Below are 22,432 nucleotides of genomic sequence, written 5' to 3'. Positions count from 1 at the left end.
GCCATGGTGTCGGGGACACAGTTCAAAAAAGAGGTTCTCAACAACGTAAAAACCAGAATTTTAGATAATATCCAAGAACTGGGGGATACGTTATTCAAACATGTTCTGAGAGACAATAATAAGGAAGCAGACCATTTTGCCTCCATGGCAACATCCAGACAGATCGGTCAAGTCAAGGAAAATGAGCTCACATATGGCAAACCAATCCCGTAACCAATCCAGCAGTCAGTCAATCCTTCAGACAAGTCTAATCAGCCCCTCTTTGATTTCTGACGTAATCATTTCCTGCATACCTTCTCGTGATCTCAGGCCATACTCAATTATGTCGCAAGTAGTCTGTCCCGCCCCGAACCAAGCTCCTCCTCCTGCATCGTGCCTCATCCGAACGTACTGGCCTGCAAACAGGACCCTTATCTCTCACTCCTCTCGTGATTTCATTAAGCGGCCTCCTGATATCAGTCAACTCAAGATCTACATAAATTACGACAAAGATCCATCCCCTGATCTCAATCCAGTGCAAATCTACAATTTCACATCACTCCCATCGTCCCCTTCCACTTCCGCTCTGATTTATACCCCCCCCAATCCACTCAACCTCGTGCGCCTCCGTTTTTCGCTCTTCTTCCTCCTGGAGAACAAAGACTCCCCTTCATGCAATCGGTCCCAGAAGCTCTGCAACAGGCGAGGCTGTTTCCTGAGCATCTCAGAAGCGCGCTCTTCATCTAAAGTCTTCAGGTATATTTTTCGTTGTCTCCAAGTCTGGTCGCTCTTCTCCTTCTCGGCTGCTCCAATCATTCCTGTGCATTCTATTTGCTTAGACCCCGTGGTCAGCTCCCTCGGCGTTAACCTCTTCCCTTTTCCATCTTCTGCCTCTTCTTATTCCTTCTCCCCCGTCCTTCTGGCCCGTATCCTCTTCTCTTTTAGCTCCCTAGCCATGGCAGAGACTCCAGACATCAGAATGCAGAACGTGAATCAGGAAGGCAGAGACCAACCTGAGAACCCGCTGGACAGAGTGCTCGGCAACAATAGCTGCACGCTATGTAAACAACATTGCTTCATGATAGCCAGGTTCATTAAACATTTCAATGAACTCAAAGAAGATTTTCAGGCAGACAGTAGATCCAAGAGAAAGAAACTGGAAAAACAAAGAGCTGAGATTGAAAGCCTAAAAGAAAAATGTAATCATATGGAAGAGGCCATAGCTCACATCAAAAATATCACTCAGAGCATGCAAGCTGAGACATCAACCAGAGCAAGCATCAAGAAGGAACACCAGATCGAAGACTCTGTCAATCAGTTTATGTAATCAGTCAAATGTCTAGTAAATTTTGCTTTCTCGCAGGTCTCTTTGTAAGGCAATACAACCACTTTTTATTTCAATCTATCCTATCCAAGTTTACTCCCAAGAAGTCAGGGTCTGCGCACCCATTTTGGACTTCTCTTCTTCCTCCTCTTCCACTCTATGTAACAGGATTTGCTCCTAGCAGTTTTTTATAATAGAAAAGTACCCGATCTTGTTAAAAAGAAAAACTTCTTCAGACCTGGAGTTTCTCTACTTCTTGGGAGGACAACCATTTCCATTTCGAGTAGTGAGAGCATTCCTCTTTTCTTTGTTATTGAACTTGTTGTTTCTTTGATTTCCATTGCCCTTGAAGTTGTTGTTATTGTTGTCATTATCTCTTGGAGTATTCTTCTTGTGAGGACACTCTAGTGAAGTGGTCAAACCTGTTACAATTGAAGCATATTCCTTTTCTTCCATCTTTTAATCTCAGATTGAAACCTTGATTTCTTGGACCAACATTATTCTTCCCCTTAGAATGAGCGGAGAAGGCAGTAGGATTGTTTCCAGTTGAGGGCTTGTCTCTTTCCATCATCCTTATTTCTTCTTGAGTGCATCTAGCCAATAATTCATTAAATCCTAGAATCATGTCATTGTTGAGGATGGCAGTGTTGAACACATCCCATTCTCTTGTAAGGCCTCCAAGTGAGATAAGAGTAAGCTCCTTATCACCAATGACTTCTCCAATAGATAGGATATCGTTCTTGATCTTAGTAATCCTCATGAAGTAGGATTGGATGGATTCTCCTCTTTCGATCTTGATGTATTTCAAGTTGTTCTTGAGAAAGAGAACTTGATTTTCATTATTTAATTTGAACATTCCAACCAACTTGTCATACATCTCCTTAGATGTTTTCAAATCAGAAATATAGGCAACCAAAGGTTTGTGAATAGAATCAAAAATAATTTTCTTAGCTTTAACCTCACCTTTCTTGTACTTTGTTTGTGCAGCTACGAATGCATTTGAAGGAGGCTCCACTACTCTTATTTTGACAGAGTCCGTGGAATCATTTTCTTCCAATGCCAAATCTAGAGACAACTTCCATGCATGATAGACGGACTTGTCCTTAAGCTTGTCATCAAATTTGAAGTAAGATGTAGTCGTCATTAGGTTTAGTTCCAATTCCTTGTCCAACAACTTCCTTTAGTGATTTCTTTTCCTCACTCTTTCTTGGGATTTGTTTTCACCTGAGCTCTAATACCATGTTAATTTTAGATAAAAATGGTATGTTCTATGCTTTAGCACAATTTACTCCAATGGTCCTTATTAGCCTAATGAAAATTTCCAATTATTTCGAGTAGCAATCACTTTATCTTAGACACATTGATAGTAAATGAAGATAGAACATAAAAACATGTGTAGAAGACAAGCCAAGACAAGAGGACAGAAGATGTGGTGGATGCCAGGGAAAAACCCCAATGTGGGGAAATCCTTTGATCAAATATTCTTATTATTCTTCAATAGTGCAGCAGAGAGAAAGAGAGTACAAATGTCAAATTAAGTTGCCCAAAATAGTATTGTCAAATTAACAATCAACATCAGTCAACTTCAACCCTAGCCAGAAAGTCAACAATGGTCAAAGAAACTCCAAAATGTTCTCCAAGAAGCTCGGTCAACAACAGATAAATTCGGCCTTCCAAGAGGATCAAAGTCAACCCAAAATAGATCAATCAAACTAGTCAAAGGAGAGATAAAATACAACCATAATTTTTTTCAGTCAAATCTGAAGTCAACTTGGTCAACCTATCCCATTCACCTCGATTTTGTGCCAATAAATGCGGCATCCAAAAATAAAACTTCCTGCCTCAAAAACACATTTAATACTTGGTCAAGCAACCCTAGTCAATGTTGCTCTGTAACTCTGAAATTTTTGGACAGCAAAATAGTCTAGAAATTCATCCTCCTTTCACAAGTGCAAAGTAGAGAAGGCTACCTCCAAGTTGTAGGAATCCAATCAAGAAAGGAGATAGAGAGATATGTGATGAGATAAGTGATGTCCAAATGAGAGAGAGGTAACTCCTATTGATACACCTTGTTGAGGGTGAGGAGACACATCTATTGGGTTTCATGAGCCTACATTAGACTAAGGCCGACCTTGACAATTTGTGCATGAGAGAGAATAAATTCAAAATTCCATTTCTTCTTGTCATAATGATATGATATTTATATCAAAATTGGACCTCTCGAAAATAGGAATCCAATGCAATAATCATCTCCTTCATATGAGTTGTCCTAAGGTGGAAGTTTTCCCTAGTTTCCAATTTTAACAAGGCCCAAGTTTCTTCCTTGAATCCTTGGAGACATAGCAATAAACTAAAGCTACAAAAATTGTAAAATGAGACACACAAGGCTTTCTCCCCCAGAAAGCTTCCTCCGATGTGATCATACTAGTGTCCTATGAGGACTCTGGTTCTGCAAGTAGACTGCGGTCTTGCATGCTTATGCCCATAGATGCAATGGTAGCCCTTGATGATGAAACAATGCCCTTGCTACTCCCACTATGCTTCTATTATTCCTCTCAGCTACCCCATTCTACTGTGGGTTATGGGGTGTTGCTAGTTCTCTTCGAATACCTTATTTTGCACATAAATCCTTGAAGTCATGTGAAAAAAAATCACTTACATTGTCACTCTTGAGAGCCTTCACCTTCTTCCCAGTCTCCTTCTCAACTAATGTCTTGAAATCAACAATTTTTTAGAAAACTTCATCCTTATTTCACATGAAGAAGATCCAACATTTTCTGGAGAATCATCAATTAAAATAACATAGTACTTATGTCTTGCTATGGAGGCTGTAGAAAAGGGTCCACAAACATCAGAGTAGGCTCACTCCAGGATTGCATGTGCTTTGTTCTCTTAGTCATGAAATGTGGATTTGAAGTATTTCACCAATGTGAAACCCTTGTATACATCATGCAGGTCAAGGAAGCCTTTAGGGAGACTAGTGGTTATATGTTGCATCATTTTTTAAGGAACCATGGTTTAGATTACCCAATATTTTGTGTTATACTTCTCCAACATCTCGAATCTTCACTTTTTTAGCCTTACTTCTCAATGCAATGCAATCTCCAACATCAAGTTTGTATAGGTTATTCACTCGAACCCCAATCTATTTCACTTTCCTGGTAGCTATGTGTCTTAGAAAGGCTTTCCCTTTACTGAAAATAACATCATAGCCACAATCCTCCCATATTTCTACAAAGATCATGTTCTTTTTCAGCCTTGATACAAACATAACATATTTGAGTTGAAAAGGAGAGGCTTTCTCCCTTTCGAAGGTGATAGTACCAATTCCTATAACACTATACCTCCCATCATCACCCATTTCGATATGCATCTGGAGATCCTTCTCCTCCAGGCTACTGAAAAAATCCTTGCACTCTGACATATGAAATGAGGGACCAAAATCAAGGTACCACACACTTCCCATAACAGTGCTACCCATACATACTATTAGGGTGATGTCTAATTCGAATTGTGAAGATAGTGCTTCACCTGCTCCCCATCATGAAGGCTTCTTGTTAGACTTTCTGTGTAGACGTTATTTTGCATAGTGCCCAAATTCGTGGTAGTGGAAGAATTTTATCTTGCTCATTTCTTTCTTCTTGCCATTATTTTGGATGGACTCAATTTTTCTCTTGGTCTTCTTCCCTTTTCCCTTCTTCCCTTTCCAACCAATGCAACATTCTCTTCATCCTCAACTTTGGATGACATCCATCCTAGTTATTTCTCCTAAACTTTTCTTGTACCAAATTAGACCACAACCTTTTCCAATTTGGTAATTTTCCCCTACCATTCACATAGTCTTGTTAGTTGTGTCAATATTTTGGAAGGCCTAGAAGAGCTAGGCTCACCAAATCATCTTCTGCAACATTGACACCAACCCCTCCAAGCTCATCCCGAACTTGTGTAAATCTAGAGAGATACTGTGGAATAGTATCATTCTTCTGCATCTTAATGTTTCGAAGTGTCTTTCAACGCCAATTTTCTATGGTCATTGTTATTGTTGAATCGCTCAGTCAGTGCCATCCACATAGAAAATGGTGTCTCTTTTCCATGGAGATTTGAGACCACATGGTCTCTCACACCTTCCAGAAGAATTTTCCTGGTCTTTACAACATCCTTCTTCCATTGGTCTAATTGTTATGCATTTCATTGTGGAGGTTTTGCAATGTCAATTTTAACATATTCCAACACACCATTGTCATCGAGCATTGCTTCCATTTGATCCTTCCAAGCTATGAAATTTGAGCTACCCTCCAGGGCATACTCTAATCCTAGTGTATTGAAAGACATCCTCCCGATCTTGAAGAAAAGTTGCTACAAGAAAGATGCAAATTTGAAATTCTTGAGAGACAAGTTTGGAATAACGGTTCTAATGTGAATTATGAAGCTCTAATACCATGTAGAAATTTGATAGAATTGCAACTTCTCAAGAAATTTAATCTAAGATAAAGTGACACAATTCTACTCTACTAATTTGTAGAATGGAATTCACAATTTAGAACAGCATGCATAGACATGCAATAAGAAAAACCACAAATACAAAATGATTTCTAGGGGAACACAACTGGGAAAAACCCCTCAAGCCTCTTTGCATTAATTAGTTTAATAGAGAAGTTATTACAATTGCTAGCTCCAACTTTGAGTTCAACTTGCAAAAGAATAAATGTTCTCTCTGCTCAATGAACTACTCTAGCCAACACTTAGCCAAATATCAACTCACCTAGCTTCCTATTTCCTTGCACAAATCTTGAGTAAATTAACTCCTATTATTCAACAATATCCTCCAAATTGATTGCGCAATTCCCAAGGATTGATCATTGATTCTGTTATCACTCAGGTTGTTCCCTTTGACTCCCAAGGGAATACGGCCGAGGTAACCACTAACCAATCTTTGGGTGACAGGTTCTAGCCTACCTATGACCAGAGAGGGCTATCTCTTTATGTTTTAGCTTTATTTGTGTAATATTTTAAGCTAGCTATGATGCTTAAGGTTTGTTTTTGGAATTTGTTGGATGATGATTTCAGTCAAGATATATATGTGCTCACTAGAGTGTTCTAGGCCATTGGGCATGGAGTCAGTGGTCCTTTAGTTGTTTGGTATGTTGTGTTGATACAGTAGTGATGCTGCAGAGCTAGATAAGTGTCTGAGAAACAACGCTTTGAAATTTTGATTGAATGTGATGTATCCAGTTTATGAAAGGTAATTAAGAATCTTCCAATAAACTGATATGGAGAGAAAGTGAGAATATTATTTAGAAGCAATGAAGAATTTCTAGATAACATTCATATTTATAGAATTAATGAAAACATGAGCAATTAAGAATTCATGTCCATAATTAATTCTGAAGAAAACATTTACAACAATAAAAGATTGAGCACAAGGTGTAACCAAACATATCCTGCACTATCCCTTTTCTCTACTGTTAGATTAGTGACACATGAGCATGATATAATAACATACGAAAACGAAACAAAGATTGAGAAAAACTTATTATTCCATCAGACAGCACAAGAATTCTGTAACAACACGCATGGTATCAGCAAGACATCAAACATTCGGGAAATCACTGAGCTGGTCTAGCCCTTTGCATTAGATAATCTGAAAGTATACAATACATTTGCCTCAGAGTGAAAATCATCAACCCCTCATACGTTGCTAAGGGAGGTATATATACATAATTTACATAAGAAAATATCTAGCTGAAGAGTAAATGCTTCATTAATGTCATGCCAACTCCTGGAGTGTTGTAGCTGAGGGAGTAAATGCTGTAGTAACTCTTTAGTGCCTTAGCTGTCCAAAATGGTCAGAAGATATTGACTTTGTGGCCTGTTGGAGTCGGTTGAGGATACGCTGTCCAAAAAAGCGCGTATATCTTATTCTTTGCTTGCTGCCGCTGTCTTGTGCTGAGTCATCTTTCAGCTGCCTTTAATGATGTTTGACTTTTGCTGAGCTGTAGCTGACTGGGATGGAACATCTGAAGTTAATGTGGCAAAATTTGAAGCATTGCTTGCCACCAATCCTCCTTGGGCATTTGGTGTCTTCGGATCTTCACCAAAGTCTCATCTGCTTCAGTATATCTGTAAAAATTAGGAGGAGTCTCAAAAAGGTGGTGGATTTCATTTTCAATAAAAAATATATTCTCAAGTTTTTGTAGAAGACTCTGCCCTGTTGGAGGCCCTGCCTCCTCCAAAGTACTGCCAGCTGCAGTAATTTGATTTTCCACAAAGGTGGACATCCTGTTTGCATATTGCTCACGGGGGAGCAGTCTTCCCATGCTGTTTAGTAGGCTAGGCAGTCCTTTGGCTTGTAGTGCTCCCATTTTGGCCTTGTACTCATCCACCTCAGCCTGAATTTCATAGCACTTCCTCTCCACAGTTTGTACATAATTTCTGAGAGTGAGTACCTTTTTAACTGTAAGGACAGCCTCTGTTCTGTTGACAATATTGATGGCTGCCAGTTCTTCCTTTGTCTGCCTGTTCAAAAAATCTATCAATCTATTGGCCAGCTCTGGCCTGTTTCCCAGCACTATTCTGGCCCTTTGAATCTCTGTCTGTGCTTGGCCAATCAAATCCATCTGCTCATGCACAGTCTTAATTGATTTCCATTGCTTGGTGATGGATTGGTCAATGCGGGCCCACAAAATTCTTTTGATTTCTGCCATAGCAGTCTCTAGCTTGAGCTCCTTCTCCAAAGTCTTTATTTTTTCTTTCAAGGCCTTTATTTCTCTGCCTTGTTCTGCCACAATTATTTTTGATTTATCATATTTGGCATCTAGTTCTGCCAACTTTTCCTTGGCCTGCTTTATCTCATTTGCTTGGAGCTCCATTTCTTTAATAGCCTTGGTCAGTTCTTCCATGCTTGTGCTGGAGTCTGGAGCTGTTGTTTTTGTTGCTTCTGTTGTTGGTGTTGTTGTTACAGGGGCTACTGCTGCCTCTGTAGTTTTTGCAGTGGTTGAAGTGGTTGGAGGAGCTTGGGATGTAGATTCTCCCTGCCTATCTTGTAATGCCTCTTCAAGTTCTTCCTCCAAATCGAGGACCTTCTGGTTGAGCTGCATTATGAGGTCTAGTTGCTCATCGACCTGCTTTTCCTTTTGTAACTCTGCTGTTTGAGGGTGCTCTGTGGGCAGCAGTTTTAACCTCTTTTTCAGTGCATTGAGGTCATCTTCTTTTTTCTTGAGGAGGGCCCTTACGCCCTTTGGATCCTTAGGATCATGTCCTAAGTCAATGATGATGTCCTCCAGCGATTTTATTCTGTTGTCCTTGGCCATGGAGGACATTCTCTCAAAATCCAACTGAATGTTGGTATTTTTCAATGATTCTTTTAATTCATGGGCCATAGTTGCCCTGTCCACCAAGGTGGCATAGACCATCTCTCCAGTTTGCTTGTGGAGTTCTATTTGGTCCATGGGATGGATGTCTTTGGCCATGACCTCCACCCTTGTCTTCACATAATCCGCAGCTGATTTAGGCTGCGGCACTTTAGGCTTGAAATGACTGAGGATCATTTTCTCCTCTTGAATGTCATATACAGACATTAGCCTTTCTTTCTGGGCTGGTGTTGCATTTAGAAACTGTTTATAGACTTCTACCCTCAGCAAGTCATTTTGTGCCTTTATTTGCTTGAAAGAAGCCTTAGTGCTTTTAGGCTTCTTGCTCTGCTGAGTGGAGGATGACACCTCCAAACCAAGCTACACTCCCTGCTCCTGCTGAAAGGAGCTTGTACCTGTATGTTGGCTACCTTCTCCATCTTTCCTTGAACTGTCAAGGACTTCTTCACTGATTTCTTCTATCTCTGGAGAATCAACCCTTTGTCTCTTGGCCTGGGGCCGTTGGGAGGATCCACTAGCAGGAGTGGACTCTTCTCTATCTCTTTTCATACCCCTCTCCTCATGTGCTGGGGTCTGCAAAATTGGTGCTACTGGTGGCTCAGTTTGTGGAGGAGGGGTGTGCTCTTGTTGCTGCCCTATTGAGGGGGCAAGTTGTTCTTTCACTGTTTGCTCTTTAGCACCCATTATTCCTTTACCCTTGTCTGTACCTGGTGCTGCTGTGGAAGATATCTGTGTGGTTGGTGCAGCTGCTGAGGCCGAGGTACCTTCTCCTACTGGCTGCGGTCGTTTGAAGGGTACCTGCTGCACACAATCCAAGTCAAGAGTCTTTTCCAAATCCTTGACATTCTTTATCATTATCTCTTCTTCAGTTAATTTTTCAACTAAGGTGTCTTGCAGCCACTCTTGCTGATTGGCATACTTTTCAATATGTGGGTACTTGCAATGCTCATAGCCTAGCAACCTGTACTTAACTCTCCTAGCAGTGATGAAGCCTTTAGGGTCATAGGGGACCCAACGGAAGCTTTTAGAGAGCATGTACTTATCTTTAAGGATTAGCTCAGCATCTTGCCATCCCTCTTTTTTATTCATTATGAATGGGCCCAGGTGGTGCTTGAATTTGAGATGGGCTTTCTTTTTGGAGCTGTGAAAGTGAGTGAGGTCAGAGTGAATGAGCTGCCTATAATACTCCAAGGCAAATATCCTCATGGGCACATATTTTGGGAGCCTGTATGGACAGAGCTCACAACCATAGATTCTGATGACTGTATGATCTTCATATATGTACCAATCACCTATTTTGTAATTCTTGGAGAGCTGCAGGACTTTCTGCATATCAAATGATATTCTGGGAGGAGGGGACTTCATTAATAAACAAGAGACTGGGTAAACAAACTGATCAATAAATTCACTATATGAATATGGTGACTTTTGCACTTGATGGAAGACAGATGTCCAGAAGATAACAGATCTTCTTTCCCCTTTAATGTAGCATGGAAAGGCCTCAGACTGATAGTACATGAAAAGGTGATAGATATAAGATGAATACTTGAAGACGCCCTGTCTGTCTACTTTACACAACTGATCATGAATCTTGTTAGCTATGAACTTGGCAAAATTATATTTGCGGGCAGGGGGTTGGCCTGGGCTATAAGCAGCCAAAAATACCAGCATTGTTTCATCCACATGCTCACTGGTTCTGTATCCCAGCACATAAGCAATCATGTCCAACAGAAGCCTGCCTACATCAGTAAAATAGACATCCAAGTAGGGAGGTGGCCCTGTGGGCTGGCATTCAGGCCTCATAAATATCTTGGTGATTTTCTGAATATCCTCACTGGACATCTTGGCACCAGTGTCCAGCAGATAATTCATGGAGAAAGGGAACAACAGCTCAGTCTGATTGAAGTTAAGCATCTGGTTAATGGACTCAGCATTAATGTGAAATAGGATGCTCCCAGATGGAGACTTTACAGCTCTGTGTTGCACATCATAATTTTCAGCACATAGGCGAATAATCTCTGGAAAAACATTGACAGAGGGGAGACAGTAGTGTGGCAGATTTGACTCCCATATCCCATATGTATCCTTGCCATTCAGGTAGTCATCTCTTAATTGCCTGAAGGTCTGCAAATAGTCCCTGTTACCCACAAAGTCTTGGATGAGGTAGTCCCTGTCAGCAAGAGGCAAGGACTCCAGGTCTTTATTTGGTGCATTTATAGGAGCAACACTGAGGGTTGTGGGTGCAGGAGCAGCCATTATGTAATTGTTGAATTTGAACAAGATAAGTGCAATGGTTTGCAGGGCTCTTCAAAGTTCAAGTGACAGACTGAATATAGCCAGTGATAGAGATTTTCTTCAAAGTAGAATGAGCAGGCTATGCAGGACTGTCTCTGCCTTGCTTGGCTAAATTCACAGGGATTGTAAATTGATAGGGATGAATTGCAAAGCGTATGTAAGATTCAATTTGGTGAAATTGCAGCTGGTATACACCCGGCAAAAGGGAACAATGCCGGGCAGCTCGAGGACAAATTTACAATTTTGGTCCGTGAATCGACTATTTCAATGTCAAATTATGGCGCTGGGGCAATGCAGGTTACTTTAGCTCAAATTTAAGTAGCAGACATTGTTTAATTTGGAATTCGACAAGTGCTTTAATGGTGAACTTGCAGAGAAATGGCATGCATGGGCAAAACACGAGAATTATGGTGAATACCTAGATAAAATAGCTCGAAAAGCCTGCGGGCCGAACCGTGAAGGCTCAAGGTAGCTGAGTTGATGAGTTCTGGTGGTTGCAAATTCGAATTTGGAGGTTCGAAGGCGACTTGGCGGTGAAGCGACGACAACGGCTCTGTCTTTTTCGCTCGAAAATGACACAAAACGGCCAAAACCGCGATTTTTAACGACGAATTCGGACGAAAAGGGTCATTTGGCGCTTTTCCGCCGATGACATCAGCATGACGTCATGGCGGGCCCGGGGTACGGAGGGTGACGTGGACGCTGAGCTGGAGGCCAGCGTGGCCGGACACGGTGGCGGGCGGAGAACAGTGGCAGGGCTACGTGGAGGGCCACGAGGCGCGGGGGCGGAGGTAGTACGACGTCATGGTGACGTGTAGATGACGTAAGAGGGGAGGTGGTAACGGGGAGGTGGTAAGTGGTTTCCCCGCACCACCTTTGGGCAAAGGCGGTATCGGCGAGGGGGGCTGCGAACAACCCCGCCGATCGCCACGTGTCCGGTGTACGAGCACCCATACCGCCCTCTCCCCGGACGTTAAAGGGAGACGGGTTCAGATCTGGAAATGCCCGCCCACCGTTGGATCGGGGTCGGGGACGATGAACGGCTGGCGGGCGCCCCGACCGGTCGTGCATGTTGGGGGGACCCGCCCGCAGAATAAAATATTCATTTTAATATTTGGGGCGCGGGACTTTAGGTTTTGGGGTTTTTGCGGGTTTTTTATTAATCTGTCGGGGGGATAAAGGGTTAGGGTTAGGTTTGAGCAAATGGGAAAGGGGTTTTTGATGGAATTTTTGGAAAAGAGGGGAAATGAGGGTGTAGTGGAGGTTATTACTCTGACCAGAGGTTAGAGTAATCCCAAAGCAGGGTTGACCCTAGTCCCTGGTGGACTAATGTCTCCCTTAGATAAACTTATTTAGCTATAGTGCTAAAAGGGGGATATTTATACAGTGCTTGGGGTTTTATACACCATGGTGTTATAATAGTAGGGGAAAGGGAAACATAGGGGATTTAATGTAAATACAGTTAGTAGTTAGTACTGGGGGGAATGAGAATGAGAAGTGGTGGCTACTAAGCTTTTCAGGGATCAAACTTAGTTAGGAAGTAGATAAAAATGAAAAGAATTTTTACACAAGAAATGTGGCTTCTTTTCAAAGAAAGAAGTCATTCATGACATCAAATTTGTACAAATGAAGAGCATAAGGGGGACTGGTCAGGCAGATCCTGCAGTCCTCATGGGAGGTTAGTAAGAAACTTTGAAGGGAATGAGGGAAGTTAGTGATGATTTGGCACTTTGCCACCTAGGCCACTGCTCTTGTCTTTCCTGCTGATGGCCACTTTGATTTGCTCCAAGTGATGTGCTTGGATTTTTGCTTTCTGCAACTTTCAACTGCCTACCCTACCTATTATGCCTAACATTTTTTCTTCACTTTGTATGGGTGCACTTAGTCTTGCAAACCCTGACAATTATCTTTTCTTTTTGCTGCCCTCCTATCTAATTCTACCCTTATGGCTTCCAAGGGCCCAGATTAAGCAGTTGGGCTCCTTTCTTTCTCTATCCACCTAGTCATCTGTCAAGCTTGAGCTGTTTGAACAGGTACTTCCTTTCTAGTCTATGACATGCAATTTAAAATATGGTGAGGCCCAGCTTGAGCTGTTGGACCACCCATCAAAACAGTAGTGGCAATTTGGACTAGCCACTCTCATGGTCTTTGTTTGGGGTTCATTTCTCTTATTTTTTATTGACCAATTCCTTTTCTTGCCCTTTGATTTTTCTTTTAAGGCATACCCTCTTTACATTTTTTAAACTGTCTGTTTCTTTCACAAAAATGGAACCTTAACAGCATGGAAGGTAGACATTTTTGGCACTTCCAATGTCAATCATGAGAGATGAGAACCTATTGGTATAGGAGGCTAACAAATTCCATGAAACACTTGTACAGTGAAAACTAGTTTACAATTGATGTTACATTGCCTTGTCATCTCCACTTCAGCTGAGGAACTCGAATTCGCTTCATGCACTAGCTATTTTAGGTTGATTGATCAGTTAACTAACATATCTATGAGTTACACTGTTGTCCCACTACAAAAGTGACCTTAAACTTAGTCTAACAATAGTTAGAGGTCAATTAATTGAATACAACTGAAAATCACTGAACTAGATTACTAAAATTTAGCAATCACACATGCATAAATGAACCCCAAGCTCTTTAACTTGAATTTACTAAGCTAACTGAGTCACAAGATCCATGTTACACTAGTTAACTGCCTACAATTTGTCTTGTTGATGTGGAAATTTGATTTACTCAATTTCATTAAGGGTAAAGTCAAATTGAGCCTTTCTTGCTACATTTTTTCAACATGAGCTAAGCTCTTTGATGTTGTTGTGGATTGAGTTGGGTTCCCCTATGATGTCAGATCACTCTTCTTCATATTTGAGATTTTTCAACTACTAGAGATGAACTAAAATGAGCTTGGACAAAATATGACTTGATGACGATGATGATTCTATTTCAGATGAATGGATTGATCATTGGATATAGGGTCGGAGCCGAATGCTCCCCTATGATGATGATGTGGGTTGAGCTGGGCTCTGCTATTATGATATGGATTGAGATAGACTCCCTATGATTCTTGTTCTTCTTCTTTAGATCGATATTGTTCAACTGATGATCAAAGTAATCAAGTTATGTTGAGATGTGACGAGATGGATATTTTGTTGATATAATTGAGATGGAAGAGACATGTAGGGTTTAGACGGATGATCTCTCCTACTAGTGGTTATGGATTCCTTTTCTTTTATGAGACTATATAAGATGGGTCTTGTCGATGATACAACTTCCTATCTTCCTTAGGTTTGTGATATGTTCTCTCTAGATACGTCATGATACAACTATGATAAAGCTTATGATGTTGTTGGAAATTCCTCCCTAGCTGGGAGGGAGTGTTAAAATTTGGCATCCTTGGGCCGAATTTTCCCAAAGGGAATCCTAGCTACCCAAGGAAAAAGCTCGAAGGCCCATATAAAGCCCAAATATAAATTAATATTAATATATATTGGGCTCTTTTTGTGGCAATCGTTCATTAAAGAAATATACTTAAAAGTGGAAATTTGAATTTCGTACTTTCCGCCAAAAGATTCAAGTCGGATCTAATAAACGTTATACCCATTCCATCAAAAGAAAATATATATAAAGGAGTCATGATTTAACTCATGAGCCATTGTACAGAGCAAGGAATCACATTTTCTCGTATCAATGACACGAAAAGATAGTCTTTGTGGATTGGTTCGTAATATTTTTATTCGTAGATTTTCTCAAACGCCTGTGTTCAGATCTGAGATACGCACACTCATCTCTGCATTGTATATCTTCTATTGTCATCACACTTGAAGTGTCTATAACTATGGCACCGAAATAATGTAATATTAATGATTGTGGCATCGCAACCCTTGTTTTTGTGACTACGACATCTATATATTACATCATATCTATATATACATATATATGGTCTCAACTATGTTGTGAATGGTCTTAGTTCAACATGATTTATTCATAATGTATATATGGCACCTCTGCGTTGGTTGGTCTTGACTCTCAGATATATTGTATCGCAGAATAATATGTTGATCCCTGGCATGGTAGTATCGGCTCTATGTCTCCGAGATAGTGGTTATATATATATGGCCCCTTCTGCATATTATATATATATGGTTGACTTTGTTATTCATATATGGTTTCTCTCTGCATATATTCTCAGCATTTTTTTTTTTTTTATGAAGTATAGTCTTGACACTGCTATGTCTAGCGTACGTGTGGTCTCGGAAAAGTAATCTCGACATAACAGTCTCGACACAATGGTTTGTATATGAGTTCTTTGCCTTGCAGTCTTGACATAACTGTATATGGTATGGCATGATATGATGTAATAGAGCTTAGTGTAAGTCGTATACGTGTAACAGTCTTGGCATCGCACAATTATGGTTCCTCTTTACATGTAGTCTCTACTCTGCATTATTTTAATTTTCTCAATGTATGGATGGACTCAAGAATTATGTATATTGATGGGCCTCTGCTTTGGTATATTAACAGATCTCGACGCTATTGCATATATGGTTCTTGGCAGAATACATATGGAATTTTTGTATGATATCTTTCATAGGGCACAGTAGTATGTTCACAGTTCATATGGTCAACATCATTCTATAAGGATAGTAATGAGAATTACGATGTATGGTAATAGATAGAACAACCCTTGATTATTGGTATTGGTATATATGGTTGCAACACTTGGTATGGTAGCATTATATATATGTATTATATGTTTGGCATTATAAAGCAACATGTGTTTGGCATCATAATGTTGTGTGTAGTCAGAGTGGTCTGCATTAAGAATCTTCTTATTCCAGAAATATGGTTGGTATAGTTGTGACTCAGAGCAGTATGTCACCATATTTGCAGCAGTGGTGTAAACAACATATATTGCAACAATGATAGTGATGTTACAATAACTACTTCATGTTGTTGGTGATCTTATTATTATTCAAATCTTGTTCATATACGAAGTTGTGAACAAGATCTATTTAGGCCTCAGTAGCCTAATATGATGGATAATGTCTCATATTATTGTACCTTGTATCATAGTTGAACAATTGATGAAATCTAATAGAAGAAGAAGAAGAATTCTGGGTTTTCCCCCTTGTGAGGTTTTTCCCCGGTCTCTGACGAATCCTGGTGTCTCTTTATGTGCATACTTTTCTTCTAAGGATCTTTTTTACTGTTCGGCTGCATTATTGATGATGTTGTTCTTTTGACATAATTATGTTGTAACAATGTTATAATGTTGTGGGGTGTGTAAATGTTGTAATGCAATTATTTAGAGGAAAGAACAATCAACCCTAAGAAAAATTAACAAACACTGAGTCACTTTAGGAAAAGTTCCCACATGATAGTTGCAAGTCTATGTGGAAATCACTTTTCCTAGCTAACTTCGAACACTCCCTCTTAATTAGGACAATGTTCTTCACCACTCCCATTTTGTATTTGCAAAATACAATTTTTTCCTTCATAAGAGACTTCATGAGCATATTTGCAACTTTCTCATCAGTGGAAATGTATATTAGCTTCAGTGATGCTCTTTGGACATGATCTCGAATGAAATGGTGTCTGATGTCAATATGTTTGGACTGATCATGAAATAATGGATTGTCTGAAGAGTTTAATGAAACTTTGATTATCAGAGAATATCTTAGTGGCTCTAACGTTGTACAAACAAATTCACCAACAACTTGTGAAGCCATATGGCCTCACAATTCGCCTAACTAGATGACATGCATTATGCCTCAGCAGAACTCAGTGCCACTGAATATTGTTTTCGACTAAGCCAAGACACAATTGTGGAGCCCAAACTGAAGAAACATCTGAAAGTTCTCTTCAGGTCCATTGCACTACCTTCCCAATCTAAATTCGTGTAGCCAATTGTTACACAATATTTTTTCACACCTCCTGCACTTCCCTGCGACATACTTGAAGTGCTCAAAACATGACCATCATGTTGTGTACTCATTTAGATATGCAGCTCAGATCCTCCCTAAGAAATTGATTGGAAAATGCCTTGAGCTTCCCCTAAAGGAAATAGCTCTAAAACTCTAATTTAAGAATCATCGCTCTTATGAGAGTAAAAACCGCGATGGTCGCCTGTTGTATTATCCTTGACTTGCAATGAGATCACTCTATTTACTTGTATACTCGTGATGATCCCAAAAAGATAATTTTCCCAAAATGGATGAGAAGCTTCGTGATCTAGAAGCTTCCATAGCGGCGACCTGGAGGTTGTTTGGCATAGATGAGGTCGAATTCTCCCAACTTGGCCTCTTGGTCTTATCCCTATGAGCTACCTCCTTGAGATAAGGGCATACTCTTATCTTTGGAGAGGTCCTAACTCCCTTTCCCAGCCTATATATTCATCCTCTCCCATTCCCAAATGGTTGATCTATGTCTATTTGAACCCTTATGCTAAGATTGTGCCTATATGCTACTCATTTGGCTTGCAGAAGGAGTGCTTGGAGAGCTTAGCTTTGAATTGGATATTCATTCAAGGAGAGCCTATCAACATCAAGGCTTGGTTGTATGCTTCCCCTTCTTTTCTAATAATATACAACTGCTAGTTCATTTTCCCTAAATGTGTATGCTCATGTATCCTTTAGTTTAACATTCCTTGATCAGTTAAGTAGGTTTCTTTTGAATATGTTGTGTGTATTTGCATGCCTTGTTCTGGCTTGATCTCTTGTGCAGGTGCATAAACACTGAGAGCAACACGAACGAGCCCGTGTCACAACTGATTCAAGGTCTTCAACAAAGGAGATCGAAATAATATTAGAACGAGGTAGGCCATCTTTTTCATTTCTCTTTTCAATTGTAACTTAGGAAAGTGTTTGGTAGATTTTCACTCTAGTTACTAGACCCACTCATTGGGCTAGAGGGATCGTCTCTGTCCGCAGAGAGGATTTACCTAGACAACACCAATCAGGTGCACTCCATCTCCTTGCACATAATCCAACCCATAATCCATTATCCCCTGCAAGTATCTCATCACATGTTTCATTGAAATCCAATGCACTCTCCTAGGTTCCACCTAATATTGCCTGAGAGTTTGAAAAACAAAACAAAACTCTCGATTAGTGTTGACCAAATACATCAACAACTCGATGAGCCAACGATATAAGGTGGGGTCCATTAACACTCCTTCAGAAGTGCTAAGATTCTAGAAGTTGGTGATCATTGGTGTAGCCATAGGCCTACAACCCTCCATCCCAGGCCTCCTCATAATATCAATGACATACTTTCCCTATTTGAGAATGATATGCCCATACTTCTACCTCACCTCCATCCATATAATAATAGTGCATCAGTCCACGGTCCTTCATTTCATAATTTGAAGCAAGAGCTTGCTTGCAAGCAACTATTAGTTTCTCCTCTCTTGTCATGAACAAGTCATCTATGTACAATACAAGAATGAGGGGCTCTCCTCCAATACAAATGTAATACATGTTTATATCTGCCTCACTCTTCTCGAACAAATTTGCTGCAAGTTATTAATTTGTGCAACTATGACCAAATTCCACCTTGTATAATTGTTGAGTCTCAAAATTTTCTTCCATCTTCATCCATATTTCTATTATTTCATAACCATTTAGCCCTCATTTCATAATTATCTAGCCTAAAACCCTACATCAAGTAATCAACTTCATGATCATATAGGTTAGAATAATCATTTTCCAAAGTTATTTATTTTATGTATTTTTAAGTAAATTTATGATTAAAAACTAGGAAATTAACATGGTTTCATTTATATATATGTGTTATGCGTTTTGTGACATGTGTAGGATTATTTGGAGGTTCTAGAAGTATCTTACTTGGCCTCCCAATCACAAATTCGAATTTCAAATCAAGAGGTGGACCATATTCCAAGGAGAAAGATCGTGAAGGTATTGATGTGTCATGGATTTGTATCTAGTATTTAGGGATAAGTTGAGAGAAGTATGGATCTAGTAGATATTTAAGGGATTTACATTTATTGAGAAGATATCACTAATTAATGTATAAATAAGAGGATAATCCTTCAAAGGAAGCCAACAATTGTCAGTTATTCATTAGCATCAGATTTATGATTGTTCATTCAACACGAATAATACCATTTTCTTGTAATTATGAGTTATGAATGTTTCTTGATTCTTAAGGAGTGATAGTTGTTCACGTGTGCTCATTGAGGAATGGATGGATCCCCATCAACCACAATTCGCATACATCTGTAACATAGTTTAATTTCTATTAATTCCTTTCATGCAGGTGTGATTTACTTTCCACACGTGTGTTTTGTTATGTCAAGATTGATTTCCTTTCAGTTTTATAATTAAATTACTTAGATGTGTTATGATTTTTGGATGATTTTGGTTTAAAATCTAATTTTTGTACAAAAGGACAACCAAGGATTTAAGTTAAATACTCTTTCTATCAAATTATGAATCACAACTAAAAATCATCCTTTTGCATTTCTTAAATTGTTTCTTGAATTCCTATTTATGATTTGATGCAATGGTAATGTTGTTGGAGTAGAACTATGAGGAAGGACAACTAGGACCTCCTAAGTTAGGAGCCTCTTCTCTTGCTTTCTACACATCAAAAACTACTATTCTTTAGTTTCTCTTCTTGACGACAGTACTGTGGGGAAGGACAACCATGACCTCCTAAGTTAGGAGCCTCTTCCTTCGCTTACTGCATCTTGAATCAGAGACTTTTTAGTTTCTTTAAAACTTAGAACTTATTTGTAATATGCATTTCCATTCTAAACAAACTTTCTACAACAGTTTCATTTGAGGTCCCATATATTTTGGTTTTCTTCTAAGTTTATGAAACCCTCGAGTTGACAAATTAAATGATATGGATTTAGCAGACAATTAAATCTCCCTACAATAACTCATATGATATATATTATGATTTCATTGAATTCCTCTTTTCGAGAGGACCAAAATCGACCTAAAGATCACCTCATTTGGTTAAGCAGAAGTTGTTTTTTGAATTTATAAACCCTCTCATGTACATTGGATCAGGTCAGCCTGACACACATGTACAATTGGACAGGTCAGCCTTAACATCAAGTGGACCCTCATGGAAGCCTATAAATATAAGAGTCCTCATCCTCATCTGATGATAATCATCAAAGCATCTTCTTCTATATTCTTCTCTTGTTTTGGCTTGCACAGGTTCATCAAAGGAAGCTTGCTCAAGGTCACACATTCGCCATAGGTTAGATACGACTGTAATCACATGTACACAATGTCTTTGGCTATAATTGGGAAGCCACAATACCTCACATATTAGATAGAAGAGTGTGATCGAATCTTTGAGGCAGATATGGGCTGATCTGATCGTAGCTACATGCATGTAGTGACTTTGGGAGCGACTAAGGCATCACAGTCGCTTGCATAATATACTGAAGGGAGTGAATAGGGTTTTGATGCAGTTATGGGAGGTTTAGTCCCCAGTTGCTCACAAAAAACGTTTCAAAGTGCGACTGGGAAGGCACAGTCACTCACATATATTCCTAAAGGGTGTGACTGGGGTCCTAGACAGGTCTGGGTAAATTCGTCCTCAGTTGCTCGCTTTTTGTTCTTCAAGGAGCGACTAGAAAATTTGTAACTACTCGCATGCAATGTCTAAGAGAGTGACTAGGAAGTTACAGTCACTCGTGGAATATTTTGATGAGTACAACCAGGGTTTTGAGCTAGGGTTTTTCAGTTGACCGCATTTGACCTTAAATGTTGGAAAGCTTAAAGGTTTCTCTCTACTATACAATAATTCTGAAAGTCTTCTTTTGATTTGTATTGGGTAAATATCTACTGGATGATTATGTATTGGGTTCATTGTACTCTTTGCTAAAACATTTTATGAAAATCTAATAAGAGGAAGACCCCTAGTGGGGTTTTTCCCTGGTCTTTGACCAATCTCGTGTCTCTTGTGGTTGTTGTGGAGCACCTGGAAGGTATGCTTTTGACTAGCAATCTAGTGGTTTTTCAATAATAATTGTAACCTTTTCTGCATGAGAAATTCGAAGAAGATAAAGGATTTTGATAAAATGTGCAAAAATAGACAAAGGAAGCTCAAGTGCTAATAATTGACGTTTTCTATGCAGGAAGACATGCGAGCAAGGAGTTCCCGCCCAAAAGCGAGAAGCAGAGGAAAAATAACTGCTGTTCCTCCAGTAGGGAACCGGATACGGACATGATCAAGAAAAATTGGAATTAAATAGTCTAGGAAAAGAATGCGGGATACCGGCTCGGCAAACGCAGGAAAGATTGAACGATTAGCGAATCCCTCAAGATCTTCGATCCTGAGGGATCGCTGTTTTACTTATCTCTGATTATCTAGATATCTCCGTCATTTCTGTTATATAATGGCACAACATCATTAAGCATGAGGAGGATTGTTTTTGTAATTTTACAGTTCCAGAACAAACTTTAATCATTGAGTCTCATTGAGACCTGATTTTGTTATACTTTTGTGGATGCGATTGATATAAAAGACTTGGTGTTTATTCCGTCTCTGCGTCTGGAGTAATTTAAGGCAGTGTACCATTGGCAGCTAAGGGCCCGGCTCCGAAGGACACTTGCTTTTGTATCATTATATAGTGATTTGTGTGTGGTTTGTTTATCTTTATTGCTTAGCAGTCTACTGAATTCTTTATATGATACACTATGCTCTGTTATGTTTAATGAATGAATGATTTCTCTATGTAAAGATTCTGCACTGTATAACTGGATTTACACAGGGTCGGATTGTATCTTTATTCAGCCATTTCTGTAACAGAGTACTGGTATGAATGTTACTGTCATTGGATTTATGTTAAACAATATTTGTGGGATTCGAGAGTAGCGTCATTCTATTTAGAAACATAGTTGTATCATTCAATACTCTCAGATTGCTATATTAATGTAGATCATGTACATACGGGTGATGGTTGTTGTTTCGTAAATCATTAAGGATTGCTGTTCCATTTGATTACTTCTGTTCCATTTGATTATTGCTGTTTCATTTGATTACTGCTGTTCCATTTGATTATTGTTGTTCCATTTTACTGCTGTACCATTTATTGCTGTCCCATTTCCATTTTGTTGTTCCATTTTACTTTCCGCTGATTTATTTACCTGCCTTTGTTGCTTTGGTGTGAGAGAAGGCCTAAGGCTGTAGTGAGCCTCAGCAAGACGCTGCTTAGCTCCCAGACCTATAAGTCCATGCTCTAATTTCCCTTCTTTAATCAGTTTCTAAAGGGATGGGATATTGTTTCCGTACCCTTGACTGATCAACTATTTTGTGTGACTCCATCTTTTAAGTTAGTTTAGTTATAGCTTAGCATCTGTTTTCCTTTGATTTTCTCAACCCTGTACTACTAAGCATTACTCGGAAAAATAGCCTCGGATGAGCTACTTCTTGCAATAACAAAACATTCCCGGATTTACTTATTAATTTGGAA

This window comes from Pinus tabuliformis, chromosome J (genome assembly GCF_031772625.1).
Source record: "Pinus tabuliformis cultivar Carrire ecotype Pingquan chromosome J, CPIR1, whole genome shotgun sequence".
NCBI classification, from domain to species: Eukaryota; Viridiplantae; Streptophyta; class Pinopsida; order Pinales; family Pinaceae; genus Pinus; species Pinus tabuliformis.
Note: the sequence above shows the minus strand (reverse complement) of the source record.